Genomic DNA, 15,816 nt, shown 5'->3' with positions numbered 1-15,816 from the left:
CTTGAGAGATTGCCTTTTGATTCGTGCCTTTAGTGTCAGGGGTTGAGGAGATATGTAATTTAAAGCAGAGTCATGTGTTTCTATATATTTACATGTTCCATTTCTTATGATATAGCCGAGAACATTGTTTTCTGTAGTGTTTTGTTCACTTGCGTTTGTTACGTGTTGCTTTTGTTGCTTACAATCTATGCACACAGTAGCAGCGATAAGGTGTCTGAACTGAGCATTGGAGGGGAGAAGGGCATGGACAGTTTACTTCTTTATAGTCTACTGCAATTAGAAGAAATCGTATTGAATATGGAATTCAGCCAGATGATTTTGAGTCAAATCCACTGGTAGGCCAGGCTTAGCATTAAGAGACCATAGTGCGGGGACAAAAAGTGTATTTTGCTCACAGAATATTTATTTTGTTGCTAAAAAGAAATCTGTATTTTTCGTGATTATATTGGTCTCCTAAGTGATATTATTTTTTTATATATATACATTGTGTGTGTAAAGATTGAAAAATCGGATGTTGGCAAATGACATCACTGTGAGTGGAGGGAGTTTATCGTTTTTTACTCCTTCTACATATGCATACCATTAACACACACTTCTGTTGCAATATTGACACATTTATAATGTTTGCTTAGTGCCCGTGGTACATTACATTATATAATAATATACAGGTAACATAATATTAGAAATTGTATGAAGTAGATTTTTTGCAGATATTAGCAATGCATGATAACATATATCATCTTTACAGGGTTCCTGTTCTACTGTTTTGGAAGAATATAACATTTTTTCCTCATTATTTCCCATGACAATCTCTATACAATTATTATTCTTGTTAAAACATAGTCCATCACATTGTAAACCCTGAATCCTGCATTACCATGAACAATCCCCCATTGTACAGTGTGCCTCTCAACCATGTCAATTTTCTGTCATATGTTGGAACTTATCGTAACACACATATTTCTTTGGCGTCATTTCAAATATATTATTCTAGGGACTAGTACTTTCTTTCAAGTTGTTGCCCTCTTGAACTAAATCCTCATCTTCTATATTTGGTGACCTGTGCGTCCCATTTTCACAAGAGTACACTGTTTCCTATTTGAATGAATGATTTGGTGTTTTAAGTCCACTTTATGCACAGGAAGGCTAATCGGGACTGGACCTACAGTTTAAAGTTATGTCCAAACCACTTGTTCCTCCACCAGGTATCGAACCCGGGACCCCTTGATTGAAAGGCGACGACGCTACCACTGCGCCATCGGGGAGGCCCATGAGTTTCCTATTATCATTTCTCATAACTAGAGCTTCTGAAATGTCTCGTCTGAAGTTCAACAGATCATTTCTTTCTTTTTAAGATTCTCCCCACGTAGCATATTTCGTAGTCAACGAAATGAAATATTACTTCCAAGGTTCACTTTCATGACTTGAAAAATATTCATTACAAAGAAAAAATGAAGTCCATTTTGTCAACACCTCCAATTAAGTCACTCTACTCCTTAGTCATCCATGTTGTGTGGGTAAATCACTGACTGTCATTCAGTTCTCGTGGCAATTACATCACGTCAAAATTTGACATCCTTAGAGCCTGGTAATTCGTTACCTTCATAAATGGTAAAATATAACAGCTAATGAAAATTAGAAACAGATATGAATAGCATTCACAAACGCCACGTCCCTCCCTTCTCGCACACACGCCAAGGCTCCCCCTTCACATACACACGCCTGCGCGCGCGCCCACGCACGCACACAAACACATGCAAACAGTGACTTGTCCAAGAGTTTCATAGTTCTTACGTTTTAGTTCCTCTCAGTTATTTCTTTTTAAAGAAAATTTTGAATCAAAAGCGGGGTTTTAACTCCTAGCACCAATCCCTAGGTACGCCACTACATACATTTGGGGGGTGTAAGGCGCGCTCCTTCCACGTAATGCACCCAAAAGTCAACGTTACTTCCACGTAGTACACCCTGGACTGCAGACTAACGAGGCTCTGGCGACTGGCCCCATGGCCAGTATAAGTTTGTTTGTGTTGTCTTGTGTTTTGTCCTTATTTGTGCTGAGTGCTCCTTTACAGCCTCCGCTTTTAACGAAAGTCAGAATGTTTTATGGTTTTAGTTATGCAACGTTAGAATTGTTATGTGTAACGATAAGGGGCTGGACCCCGTATCATGTGACGGGTGCAAAATAGCCTTAGTGCTGACGCACCCAAAAATTTTAAATTCAAATTCAAATTCAAAACACACATTTGTATAAAGAACAACTTAAAATACACAAAAAACTCACTGAAAACCTTAAGTTGTGTACATTTACGTGTACGTACCAAATATCGTGTAACAATATTGGCTCACGAACTCATTGAGCAGGACCCTGTGGCCGAGTGTGGGTGAGTCATCGGGACTCTGGCGTGCTAGACGACGCGAAACGCGTAAATTTTTAAGTTACGTAAAGTTGGTTGAATTGAAGGAAAAATGGAAAGTCGTCGCGTAAATACGCTAAAGTTATGGATTTCAAGTGTGAAGAAGTGCCCATCATCGCTGATGCTTCATCGTTGGATACGGGATACTCTTGCATTGACTGAAGACCAGGTATTAAGTATTGAACTGGACCAATACCGTAAGTGTGTATATATTAAGTTAGTGACGCGTCTATTAGGTGAACAGTTAATTAATAAATTTGAAGGGAAGTTAGTGTATTGTGATGAGGATGATGAACATGAAATTAGATTAGACTGGGCTGATAGGACAACTACACTAGTGAGACTACATGTTATACCAATGGAAATAACCGATAGCCATATCCGTACAGTGCTTGCGCAGTATGTTGAAATTAAGACCCCTCCGGTGGACGAGCGATATTCGGATGAGCATATTTATAAAACTCGTACAGGCAATAAGTTGGTGAAAATGGTTCTGAATAAGCCAATCCCGTCCTATGTATCAATACAGGGTATGCAATATTGGGTAACATATTATGGACAGAAACCTTACTTGTAAAATATGTGAAGACACTCAACACACAGCACGGTTTTGTCCACAACGACGTGGTGCTATGGGTGAGCGAGTGATACAAGATAATATTGGAGCATGTGCTACTCCTGTAGAAATCCAGCCTAAGCAGTCATATGCAGCAAAGGTACATAGACCACCTAGCCAACGTTCAGCGCATGAGACGGATATAAAGGCTGACACACAATTTACAGTGTTGCCAATTCCAATGCAGTTGGAAGAAAAAAAACTGTGAACAATGAACGCGATAAAAATCTGCAAATAGAGCCGAAAAAAGCTGATGTTGTAGAACACCAACTGGACCCTACCAAGGAAACACCTCTACCTGTGTCTATCCACAGCAAATCGTGGGCGGAAGATGTGGCATCCTTAGACAACTTCCACAGTGATGTACGGAATAACGTTTTGGTGACTGACAGTCTGGAAACAACTGATCAACAGATGCGCGAGTCTGACACTACGAGTAATCGTGAAATGGAGACTGACATGTACGAAGCAGGAGGATCCCATACACTGGAGGATCAACAAAGCAAGGTTCAGTTTGGTGAAACCACAACAGGAACGAAGGACAATGCCAAAAGAAAATTAAATGTGAAGAGACTCCAGTAACAGAAGCAGTTGAAGAAGAAAAAAGTACAACAAAATGTGGCACCTAACCCCCACCCCAATAAGAATGTGAAGCAGCAGGCAATAGCCCCTTCCCCAGTGCGTATAACCAGATCCCAAAGTGTGACAAATTTGGCCACGAGTGTTGATTTATAACCTGTGATCGGATCCAAATTCAGTGTTTCCCCTAGTGTGTCTAGTGAATATGTGGGTGCAAGTAAAAATGGAAGTCAGAAATAGTAGGTGTAAAATGAGTAAAGGTATATGATGTTTGATCAGGTGATTGGTGTGAAATATTCCATGCATAGCCAGAGTATAACGTACAGCTATTTCTTTTTCCTTTTAACAATCCTTGTGTATAAGGTAGACCTAAAAACAGTAAAACAATGTATATATTTAACAGTATTGTAAAATCAAGTGTTTACATACCCATAGTGATGCTTACCACCATTAGACTTGCTAGTATAAACATAAACAAACTACAAAACAAAACAAAACAAAGTGCATTGGGGGACTTTCTAATTCAGTCCGCTATAGATATTGCTCTCATTCAAGAAGTAGCAATAACTAATTATGAGTTACCCTCTAGTTATATTGTGTATAATAATTCCACATATTCAGCGCAAGGAACAGCTGTATTAGTTCGATACAATATACCTGTATCAAATGTAGAATACCATCCGAGAGGTAGAATTACAACTTTACAAGTGAAAAGAAAAACTGTGGATATGTAATCTGTATGCGCCTTCAGGTAGAAATCAAAGGCAGCAACGCAATGAATTTTTTGCAACTGAAGTAGCGACGGAACTTCAAGGTAATAAGCAACATATTATTTGTGGAGGCGATTTTAATTGTGTTTTGTTGCCAAAAGACCAGCGCCCTGGATTTAATACATCCAATGAGCTTCCACAGTTGGTAACTGGATTTCAATGGAAAGATGCATGGGGCACTTTGCACCCAACAAGTGCAGGCTTCACATATGTAAAGGATGTGGGTGCTTTGCGGTTAGATAGATTTTATGTTTCACCATCAATTTTCCCTAATATCACTAATGTTAATATGGTGCCAACTTGCTTCTCAGATCATAGTGCAATTATAATGGCGGTAAAAATGCAACTGCCAAATATACAATATGGGTATGGATATTGGAAAATGAATATATCTTTATTTGATGATCCATTTTTTGCTGACAAATTCCAAGAGAAATGAAAGTATTGGGAACCATTAAGGGCGAAACAAATAAATCTAAAGCCAGCTATCAGACGATTTTGTAGACAATATAGTAGGGAACGGAACCAGGATTGCAATAATAAATACAATTTTTATTATCAAGTGTTGAGAGAGCTAACTGATGAAGGGGTAAGAGGGGGAAAAGTGCAACAGAACATTAAACAAGTACAGGCAATATTGTTGCAATTACACGCGCAAATAAGAAGTGGGTGCAAAATACGTAGTAAACTTTTACCTTTTGACCCTCTTGAAATGGCCAATATTCATGTTCTACATGAACGTAATCGTGAAAAACGTCAAACGATTCATAAGATAATAGACGAAGATAATTCTGAACATAGTAATGTGACTGACATAAAGGAAATCTTTTACCGCGCTTATCACTCTAGATTTCAAGGAACAAGTTATGATCTAGCTCAGGAACAAATATTTTTACAACAATTTCCGGAAATATTTTCTGTTAATGACAACTTGCAGATTGAAAAGACCTTTACAGCTGCTGAGGTGTTCGAAGCGATTCTAGGAATGAAGAATAACTCATCGCCAGAAATAGATGGTATTCCCATAGAATTTTATAAAAGATTTTGGTCACTTGTAGGTAATATTGTGACACACTGGATAAATGCAGTATATAATCAACACTTCTTGGAAAGGACGAGCAATACAGGTGTAATCGTCCTGGTTCCCAAAGTTCCTAACCCTACGATAGTAAAACACTATAGACCTATATCTTTGTTGTGCACGGATTATAAATTTTTTGCAAGATGTTTACTTAGTAGTCTTTTGCCCTATATGGAAAGAATGATCGGTGTCCATCAATACTGTTATGGTAATAATAGATCGATCTTTACTGTTTTACAAACAATTCGTGATGTCATAACTAGTTATAGACATACGACCATACAAGGTCACCATGGTATAGTGGCATTGGATTTTCAAAATGCTTTTGATACTTTACAGCACGAATTTTTATATGCTGTATTTTTAAGGATGGGTTGTAGTCCAAAATTTGTAAATGCGATTAAGAGTTTATATACTGATGCCAAATCTCGTGTAAAAATCAATGGTTTTTTAAGTAAGACATTTCCTATACAAAGGGGTGTCAGACAAGGTTATCCCATGTCTATGATAAGTTTTTGTGTAGCATTAATGCCATTTTTATAGGTACTTGAAATGCAATTGCAGGGGTTAAATATTCACTCAACAATGATAAAATTATTATTTTATGCTGATGATGTCACTGTGTTTGTGAAATTGCCGACAGATATGGAAATACTTGAAAATGTGATAGAAAAATACAGCTCGGTGGCTGGCCTAAAGCTTAACTATAATAAAACTCATTGGATGCACTTAGATGCTACAAACCACTTGTATCAAAACGATAAAATTCAAAAAGTAAATGCACTGAAAATACTTGGAATAATTTTTACCCACTCTTTACAAGAAATGATTGCTCAAAATTATTCAACATGTATTGCTGGCCTGAAAAGTGTGCTTAAACAAAACAAACTTCGTGCCATTAACTTGGTTGCCAGGGTAGCCTTTGTAAATATTTATGCGAGTTCAAAGCTCTGGTTTGTGGCACGAGTGCTTCCGATGAGGAAATTGGATTTTGTACAGATAAGGAGTGCGAAAAACTGGTTTGTTTGGGCACACCAAATGCTGCGGGTAAGTCACGAGAATGTGTGTCTACCGGTACGGTGCGAAGGACTTGGCCTGATTCACGTGGAGTTAAAGAGCCAAGCTCACCGCGTACAAGCAGATATGTCAATGTTAGTAAACTTCCCAAACAGTTTAAAACAAACACCATACCATTGCAGTCTCCGATCGCTATGGCAACGGTGCCACCGCATTATAAATATTTACAAGAATCAGTGCTAGAAATTTGTTATATACTACTTTCAGCGAAACCTCTTGAAATACCAAAAGTATCTCAATTATACAAGTCACGTTGTTTGGCAACACTGCCTAGATGCAAGATAATGATTAAACAAGCAACCCATCCATGGCATAAGATATGGAACAATGTTCAAGCACCACATTTATCGCCCTTGGTAAAATCTCCGTGGTACTGTGTGGTACAGGATGTAGTGGTGACGGAAGAGAAATTACATAAATTAAAACTGTTACAAGACCCAGTATGTGGTAGGTGTAAACAAAATGGTTCGATTTCACACTGGCTAAGTGAATGCATACGGACACGTGAAACATGGCAATATCTATGTGTGTTATTAGGAAAAATTTGACGCACCCATCCCAATGCGTTTACTGTGCATAGCATAATGTTACCTACGTTTTCGTATTTTCCATGTACTAAATTGCGTAGTGTACAATTGTTGCTTGGACATTATATATTGTTTGTCTGCATATATAAAGGTATAGATTTTCATGATCAATTTTTAATATATGTTAAACAGGAATATCATAAAGTGTCTCAAGATAAAAGAAAAATATTATTCGCACATTTTTTAAAGGTGCTGATGGAATGTTAAAGTACAAAGAACTATTGTTATCCAAAAACTGTAAAATTACCGTATGAAAGAAAAATTGTAAATAATAATAATAATAATAATAATAAAAAAGTGGTTAGCACATCGCGCTCCGACGCCAAGGGTCCCGGGATCGAATCCCGCTTGGGCATGGTTGTTTGTCAATGTCCGTTCATCAATTTCATCATTTCATATATCATCCCCTTATTCGCAAATTAGTCAAGAGGCACAAAACGCGAAGTAAAAGAAACTAAATTAAACAAACAAAAAAAACGAACTCATTGCTATATAATTTTAACACACAACTCACAATGTTGGCAAATAACGACAACAGCTCTTTAAAAAATCTAGCTGCTCCAAAAGACATTGATTTCACAAAATCATATATGGTCACCTTAAACTGATCATTAACAAATATTATTCACATGCTCTAACTGTAAAAAAATATTTCTTACTCATAATAACAAAGAAAAGTTTACTCACGTGCGTGGAACAATAATCTGATCGTGCCACACACCTCAGGTATGACGTCATCAAATCTCCAATTATGTTCGTCTTACAATGCCACTAATGGAAATATCGAAAAACAACATGTTGTCAATTGCCCGATTCGTGATAGAAAGGAGTCGACTCAACGGAAAAACTTCTGAGCCCGTTCTAACATTGACTTGCCAAATGACGACCCGGTGTGCGAAAGGAGTATGGAGGGGGGAAGAACTACTCCCTATGCCCCCACGTCTAATCACGCCACTGTCAATACATTGAACTATTAATATGATACGGTAAAATACAGTTCTAAATCCGTCACTTTGCTTTCGAGTCCACTGCAGATAATTGGTGCTAACATGTTACACCCTCATCACCTGACGGCCCGGCATTGCATTACAGTCGGGATTGACAGACCTCATTGAATGCAATAAAATCGATTATCCCACAAATTTGTTTAATATTTTGGATTAGTGCCATGTAAATAAATCCGATATTAAGTTAACTAAAGAACATGATATAACATTTTTATACTCTTTACTCTTTCACTTCCTTTAACGTCGCATCCTATCACCAGTGCTATTCTCACTGTTCATAGATTGGGTAGCATATGAAATTAAAATGGACCAGGATTCAATCCCACGTATAGGTGTGCAAAGTATATCAGTCTTTATGTATGCAGACGACATACTCATCTTGTCCGAGACAATAGAGGGTTTACAAAGGGGCATACGTAATAGCATATATGAGGGGTGCAACAAATATAAAATAAATGTTTTTCTTTTTTTAAAAAAATCGTTGCTTTCAAAAATAGCTACATATTTAGCAGACAGGAGACATGGCCATACAGGGGAATTTACATACCTGGGGGCAACACTCTCCATGACAGGAAGCAGGACACAGCACATAAGAGCAAGAAAAACTAAAACAAATTTTGCAATAGAAAACGTCATAAGGACAATAAATAAAGCACCTCAAATTCCTTTCCCCGTCATTCAAATCATCTATTTATCAATAATATTAGGAACATTAAACTATGGAGTACAACTGTGGGGGTTAAGAGGGGACAACACAACAACCGGCACCCAAACAGAATTTTATAAGAGAGTAATGGGCGCAAGGAGAGATATGGAAAAAGAGAGAGAGAGAGAGAGAGAGAAAGAGAGAGAGAGAAACAAAGACTCGGCTAACTGTGGGATCCTTAAGGAATTGGGCTTGAACAGAGACACGGTGCAAGCACGGATGAGGGTTGTTAAATATTGGATGCGATTATCACAAGGGCCTGAACTACGCTGAGGGAACAATGTTTGGAAATACAGAAAAGGGAGGAAACCGTTCACAATTGGGGTTGGGAAGTGAAAAATCTCGTATACAATAGCACAGTGTGTTGGGTATGGGAAGAGGGAGGAGTGGGGTGCATTTCAACAGAAAACGAAATCAGAGCAGACTGCCAAACGAAGACCTCAATCAGGGAACAGCTAAGAGTAAGAGAATGGTGGAAATCGAAATATATCAATGTTGTGGGGAGAAGAAAAGAGGCACTCTGGCATGGTTCAGACTAGGTGGATGGAAACAATTAAGGAAGAGAAAGGAAGCAGGGGAAAATATATGTTCTTTGTGCGATGGAGAGGAGACGGACGAGCATATCCTACTGAACTGCCCTTCTACGCAAGACCTAAGACACAAGTGGCTGAACTTAACAGGGAGGGAGATGATAGAAATGGTAGACGACAGAATAAATATAAAGAAGTAGGACAGCAAGTGACGAAATGCCTGGGAGAAGTAAGGGAAGTGAAAGATTGAAACAGAGTACAGTCATATAGAGACTGAAGGCCAAATGAGCCGGACACATAACTTTATTTGCATATGCAATATTTGGATTTTTAAACTATACATATTATGTTTAATTTTTTGTATCTGATCAACTACTAGGAGTTATTTGTATACTAACGTAAGGAGGCGAATATTAATACACAATTTTGAGGGAACAGAAAGTGTGTGTAAAGTAAAATTTATGTAGTGCGTAACGCTCGCACAAGTAAAATGTAAATACATATTAAAGTACAAAGTCTCGTTTCTACCTTTTCGGTTAGTCGCGACGATGAATGAAGATATAATGGATGAAATGGGACGTGCATGTCATTTTATATATATATTCCAACTTGACCTCCCTCTCTTCATGACGCTTCACACTGACCACTCCTGTATGGAGGTTCGCCTGCGTGTTAACGGTGTCCTCGATTTTTTTCGGTAATTTACAACGTTGATTTGTCACATTATATAAGGCGATTTTTACATCTGCACTACTCAAAATGACTTCTGTGTGGCTACCTTTCTTCAACATTCTTTTTCTCTACAACCTTTCGGAAGCCTCAATACACCGTCTCATACATTAGCGTCTATTTATGAATTGAGCCGGCGAACGATTTTTGAACGTATCTCAGAAATATGTTTATTTGCAATGCACTTTGCTTCTTCCAGTAGCGTGAAGAGTACTGCTTAAACTATGAGATGATCCCTTGTGTCTCTCGCTATGGCCTTTTCGGTGTGATTTGATTTGTTTTAGTTTATATTACGTCGTTTTTCTGTCAATTTTGGCTAACCGCGAACACGAGGAATGATGATGATATGGTGAGGTGGATGAAGGGAGAATATGGACGACAACACGAGTCCCACAGAGGATTATACTGACTGTGAGTCCAGACATCAGAGCCTCGGTTGTCTTCAAAATGCAGTCCAAGGTGCACTACTTGAAAGTGAGGTTTTTTTCGGTGATCAATGGTTTCGTAGGGTTAGCAGTATTACCTCCGTAAATGGTCTCACGGATTTGTTGAAGGCCTGAACCTGCCATTCGACAAGCAACACATCTCAAGAAACTGATCTTGATATGAAGACTACCTAGCCTTAATCTGGGCTGCTTCAGATGACTATCTGAGTTCTCTTTGGCTACCATACAGTGTGCTTTCAGTTATATTGGTTGATCAATGTGATGATATTTGTTTGATTTACATCTTTGAGTGCCCACAAATATAGTGCAATGTGCATTGAATGGATATCTGGAAATTGTTACGTACCCAATAGGACCAAGTAATGTAAATAGTTTGCCAAAGAGGAATAGAGATGGCAGCACCAGGCGTGCAAGATTAAGAATTAGCGTATTATATGTGAATAACCTTATTAATAAGAACAAAGCAAATTGGAAACATGAAAAAAATAGAATCTGATATATGAAAGCAAAGAATACATATAAAAGAAATAAATTAATGTATATACTTGATAAATCAAACTAAACTTCATATGTAAATTGATCAGAAAACTAAAGAAGTGAAAGCACTGCTACAACTTTGTGTCTGAACAGATCTTGAATCTGTTTGATTTGATTTCCTTTCCAATAGTGGAAATTAACCCAGTTGCGGCGAGTTCCAGTCGACGCCCCACAGCCGTGGCACCTACTTGGATGCGCGTGTCAGTCGTTTGACACCAAGTACACCCTAGGTTGGACATACTCAGTGTTGGCGCGTTCCAATCGCATCCACTGGGAAGGAAATTAGTATAGTTCCCAAAGCCGAAGGAAAATGCTGTTAGAACGATAAAGTAATCCCCAAATCTTACAAAGAGCTGAAATAGATGGAAATTAAGAAGAAAGTCCATATCCAAACCATCAGCGAAGAATGAAATCCAGATCCATGTACATTAAGAAGGAAGTCTAGATCCATATCGTTCATTAAGAAGGAAGTTCAGATCCAGACTGTACATTAAGGAGGAAGTCCAGATCCAGATCGTCCACTAAGAAGGAAGTCCATATAGATGAATATTGACATCAAGAAGAGATAATAAAAAGCATATTGAGATGAAAATTGACTGTGAAAGAAAATTACACGAGAATGTAGCTTATCATGTAAATAATCTGATTCCATGAATCCTGTGTTCGAATAATATATACGTTTAAACGTCTCCATTGGAAGGCATCCTGTCTGGTTTCGTTGTCTACAAAGAAGCCTACCATTTAGATATTCTAGCTGAGGTTTAAAATTAAGATTTATGTACCTTGCACCAAATGGAGGTAGCATAGTAGTGAAATCGCTGGTTTCCCTGGATGATCACGTTTTTCAATTATTTGCCGCAGGACCTACTACAGATGGACTCGTGTTGTGTGGTCCATATATGTGTGCGATTATCTTCTTGATTAAGCAGAAAAACTGGCAGAAAAACGACGTAATATAAACTAAAACAGATCAAATCAATTCCAAAAAGCCTTAGCAAGAAACACAAGCAATCATTTCATAGTTAATTTAGCGCTCTTCAAGCTACTTGAAGAAGCAAAGTGCATGTTGCAAATGAACTTATTTCTGAGATACGTTCAATAATCGTTGGCCTGTTTAATTCAGAAGTAGACGCTAATGCAATACATTATTAGTATGGTCGATATTCTTCCGATTTTCTTTAAAGCCGAGCGTATTTGGATGTAGAGTTTACATCTTCAACCAGTTATGCATATGTTCTCCCTATGCTGCATAACGGGAACACCTGTGCTACAAGTGCACGTCTGTATGTACAGTGTCTCTCAAAAGTTTTAGGACAACGACATTTTAAACTAGGCAACCCAATTTACACAAGCCGTTGGTGGGTTGCGTGCAGAGTTAGGCTCAATTTCAGGGTTGCCACGTGCACAATAGATATTTATAAAATACGCGAAAGAAATATAAACAATGATTATTGTATAAAATTATTAAAAATATCACTATTATATCGCAAATGACAAAATTCTTTCTGAAAGAAAAAAATAGGTTTTCTAGTATTTCATCGCTGATGAGTCTACAGTAAGGAAAAGAGGTGAGAGGAAACGAAAGGTTACAAAGGAGAGGAGAAAGAGAAAGCGAAAGGAGAAGAGGAAAAGTAGAGGAGAGAAGAATGATAGGATAGACGAGGAGAGGAGATGTAGTTAGGAGAATGGAAAAAGATTCGAGGAGAGATGAGGAAAAAAGAACAAAGAAGAGAAAAGAGGAGGAAAACGAGAGGAGAGGAGGAGACGAGAAGAGGGAAGTGTAGAGTAGAGTAAAGGAGAGAAAAAGAGAAGAACGAAAAAAGAGAGTGCAGTGGAGTCGGAAATCTAAGACAGGAAAGGAGATAAGAGGAGAGGAGAAGAGTGGGATGAAGATAAGATGCGAGAAAAGTAGGGAAGGCATTATGAGATAAAAGCAGAACAGAAAGAGGGGAGAGAAGAAGGAGAAGGAACTGGAGAGAAGAGGTAGTTGCAGAAAATATCGTCTGAGCGTCAAGAATGGATGCATTGGTCAAATTATCGACATGAAACATTCAATAACATTTTGAAATGTATTGGAGAATATATTAGATCGGTGCGAAATGCCTTTTGGCTGAGTTCAGAGCAAATTAAAAATCTTCCATGTAAGATCTTTGATTTTACCTGCGATTACACCACTAAAGAAATGAACGTAATTTTTAATATTTATAAGAATTATTCAATTTTTCTCCACTTCTCGGTTCGTTGAAATTGAGATTTTGTAACTCAATATTTCCCCTCCCCCCATCGTTAATTCCAAACTGAATCATTCCGTTTCACATGGCGTGGACATTGAACACAATGCGATATGTCTAAAACTTACGAAAATTTTCTGCCACCGGAAGGGTTCGAACCTACGACCATCAGATTGACAGTCCTGAACGGTAGCCACTACCCTACAAGCTTTCGCTGCTTAAGCCAGGAAGAAGGAGCTGACCAATGTGAAATGTAGATGTAACTCTCCTGCATGTAACGTGCAAACAAGTATTGTTTGCAACAAAGAAAACGAAAGTAGTACGACTCGGCGAAAACATTTAATGGAGAATTGCACATGGTGAGAACTTTTCATTCGATATTTGCGGAGGTATCCTGGCATTGAACTCAAGTGGGAAAAGGGGTAAAATTAGCATGTCCTGAATTGCCACACATATAAATAGTTATTTCATTAATATTTGTCAATGTCTTTGAAGCAGTACACAATTATCGTTAGAGTATCATAATTCACGATGTTATATATAAAAATATCCCGTTGAACGTGTGTCAATTCATTTATTTGTTTATTTTTTTTTAATAAATTTCATATGCAGAACAATGTAGGCACTATATACTGCTATTACAAATAATGTTACCATGCTCTTGTTTAATGGAAGGGATTCTTTTTTAAGGAACATTTAGTATGGAGGATCGAACGTGGGACCGCAATGTTTTCAAGAACTCTAACCAATACACTACGCCCTTTGTTTTCTTGGAGCTACAGTTCCTAATTATTCTGTCGCCTCAATATTGTAAACGTTATCTGCAAAAAAGAAGTTAAATACTCAGATATAGCTCTGTACTTCTAGAATTACTTTATACACATGCATTTGAAATTTAACTCTGAATTTCTTTCTTCGTATTAGTATATCTAAGCTTGTGAATATATTTTATTTGTAATTTTATAACGGTTTCATGAACATCTACAAAATAGTTCCTTATAACTTGGAATATGGTGAATAGATATGAAATGTCTTGAAATTAATTTTCGACCACTAGATTTTGGCAAGGGAATTATGTGTGATCCGTTTCCAGTCATTCATTGCTTAAACAAACATTTTAAAACTACGTGGAATTTTCATTCTGGGATAAGTTTCTTTACTTGCTACATGTATGGGAACTACACTCTGTCCCACTTATCTCTGGAGCAGGTGAACGAAGAAAAGTATCTGAGCAGCGATAAACACGTGAGAGGAATGGGATTGCGTAGAGGGAGGAAAGCCACTGCAGTTACCAGCCTTCCCAGCAGCGTGCACTGATTCGCTCTGTCCACTCGATCCCCTCTCCCCACTTCTCTTCCGCTATGCGCGGCTTTGCTCCAGAGATGCTGGGACAGGGTACAGTTAATTGTTTCTCAAAAGGTATCATCTATGTCTGTATGCCACACATTGAATTCTTACTCACATGGAAAAAGAATGTCAATTTGTATTCAGGGGTAGTTTCACAGTTACAAACTATTTTGGCCTTGATGAGAAGTTTAGTGTAAGTAGGCATTTTGTTTATAATTTTGAAATTGAGGTCGTCTAAGGTTGAAATCCTCATATTTAGGGCTTGAACTCGTCATCCCAAGAGGTTGAAGATCGTCCTCTACTTTGTGCGTGACCTTCTTTATTTTTCTATTCATAATTCATCCTCATCGTCGCGATTAGCCAAAGGTAAGATAAGAAAAGTCCTCCTCCGTGACCGTGCGGTCAAAGGAGCTGTGCTTTGGACTCCGACTGCAGGACGGCATGGATTCGAGTCCGCCTATGCTCACTCTCTAGGTTCTCGGCCTCTGTATGGGACCGGTAGAAACCCACCATCGTGAAGAAATTGGGGAGCTACGAGTGAGTAGCGTAACCCGGTCTCGGAAATCTCCTATGGGGCATGTTCCTGGGTAAACAAAAAATAATCGATCAGACAATTCGATCATCGAAGGGGATAAAATAACCTCCGGTTGACCAAGTTGCCAATATAAATAAATGGAATACAGATTGTCTTCAAGCTTACATTGTTAAAAAGGAGCGGATACACGTATTACTATCCCAATAATTATTCAATACGGTTTTTTGTTTGTCAGGAATTATCACTTAAACTATTGTATGTTGAGCTGGTGCCTACCTAGCCGCCTCTGATGAAATCTACCATTCTTCAGATTCTCTTTAAAATTCGACTCTGGTCACTTGTAACATGCTGGGTGAAGACACTGTGCATCGAACCACAGTGTTTTGCGATAAGAAGCGGCCTTGAATAGCGTGAGTGAGTCACTTTGATCGCGAGCAAGCTAGACTACCAAGCTTGTCTGCCTTTGAAAACCAAGTCATTTTTTTCACGGTTTCCGAACGCGATTGCTATTGTAGAAGTATATATTCCCTCAAAAGAGCAAGAAAGGAAATTCGACCAATGTTCTCCCGTCGTCTAAAACCAAATATTATCTATTAAACGAAAAGTTCACGATTGTCAATAAAC

At 38.2% G+C, this 15,816-nt stretch overlaps 1 protein-coding gene across 2 annotated transcripts in view; it reads left to right on the top strand.

The window, feature by feature from the left end:
* Positions 1 to 15,816, top strand: part of LOC145986687 (aminopeptidase N-like) — a 60,882-nt gene that overhangs the window by 31,934 nt on the left and 13,132 nt on the right. The window lies entirely within an intron of this gene.

Source organism: Lepisma saccharinum, chromosome 4, assembly GCF_977018435.1.
Source record: "Lepisma saccharinum chromosome 4, izLepSacc3.1, whole genome shotgun sequence".
Lineage (NCBI taxonomy): Eukaryota > Metazoa > Arthropoda > Insecta > Zygentoma > Lepismatidae > Lepisma > Lepisma saccharinum.
The sequence above is the reverse complement of the archived record's forward strand: the minus strand, read 5'-3'. Positions and strand labels throughout refer to the sequence as shown.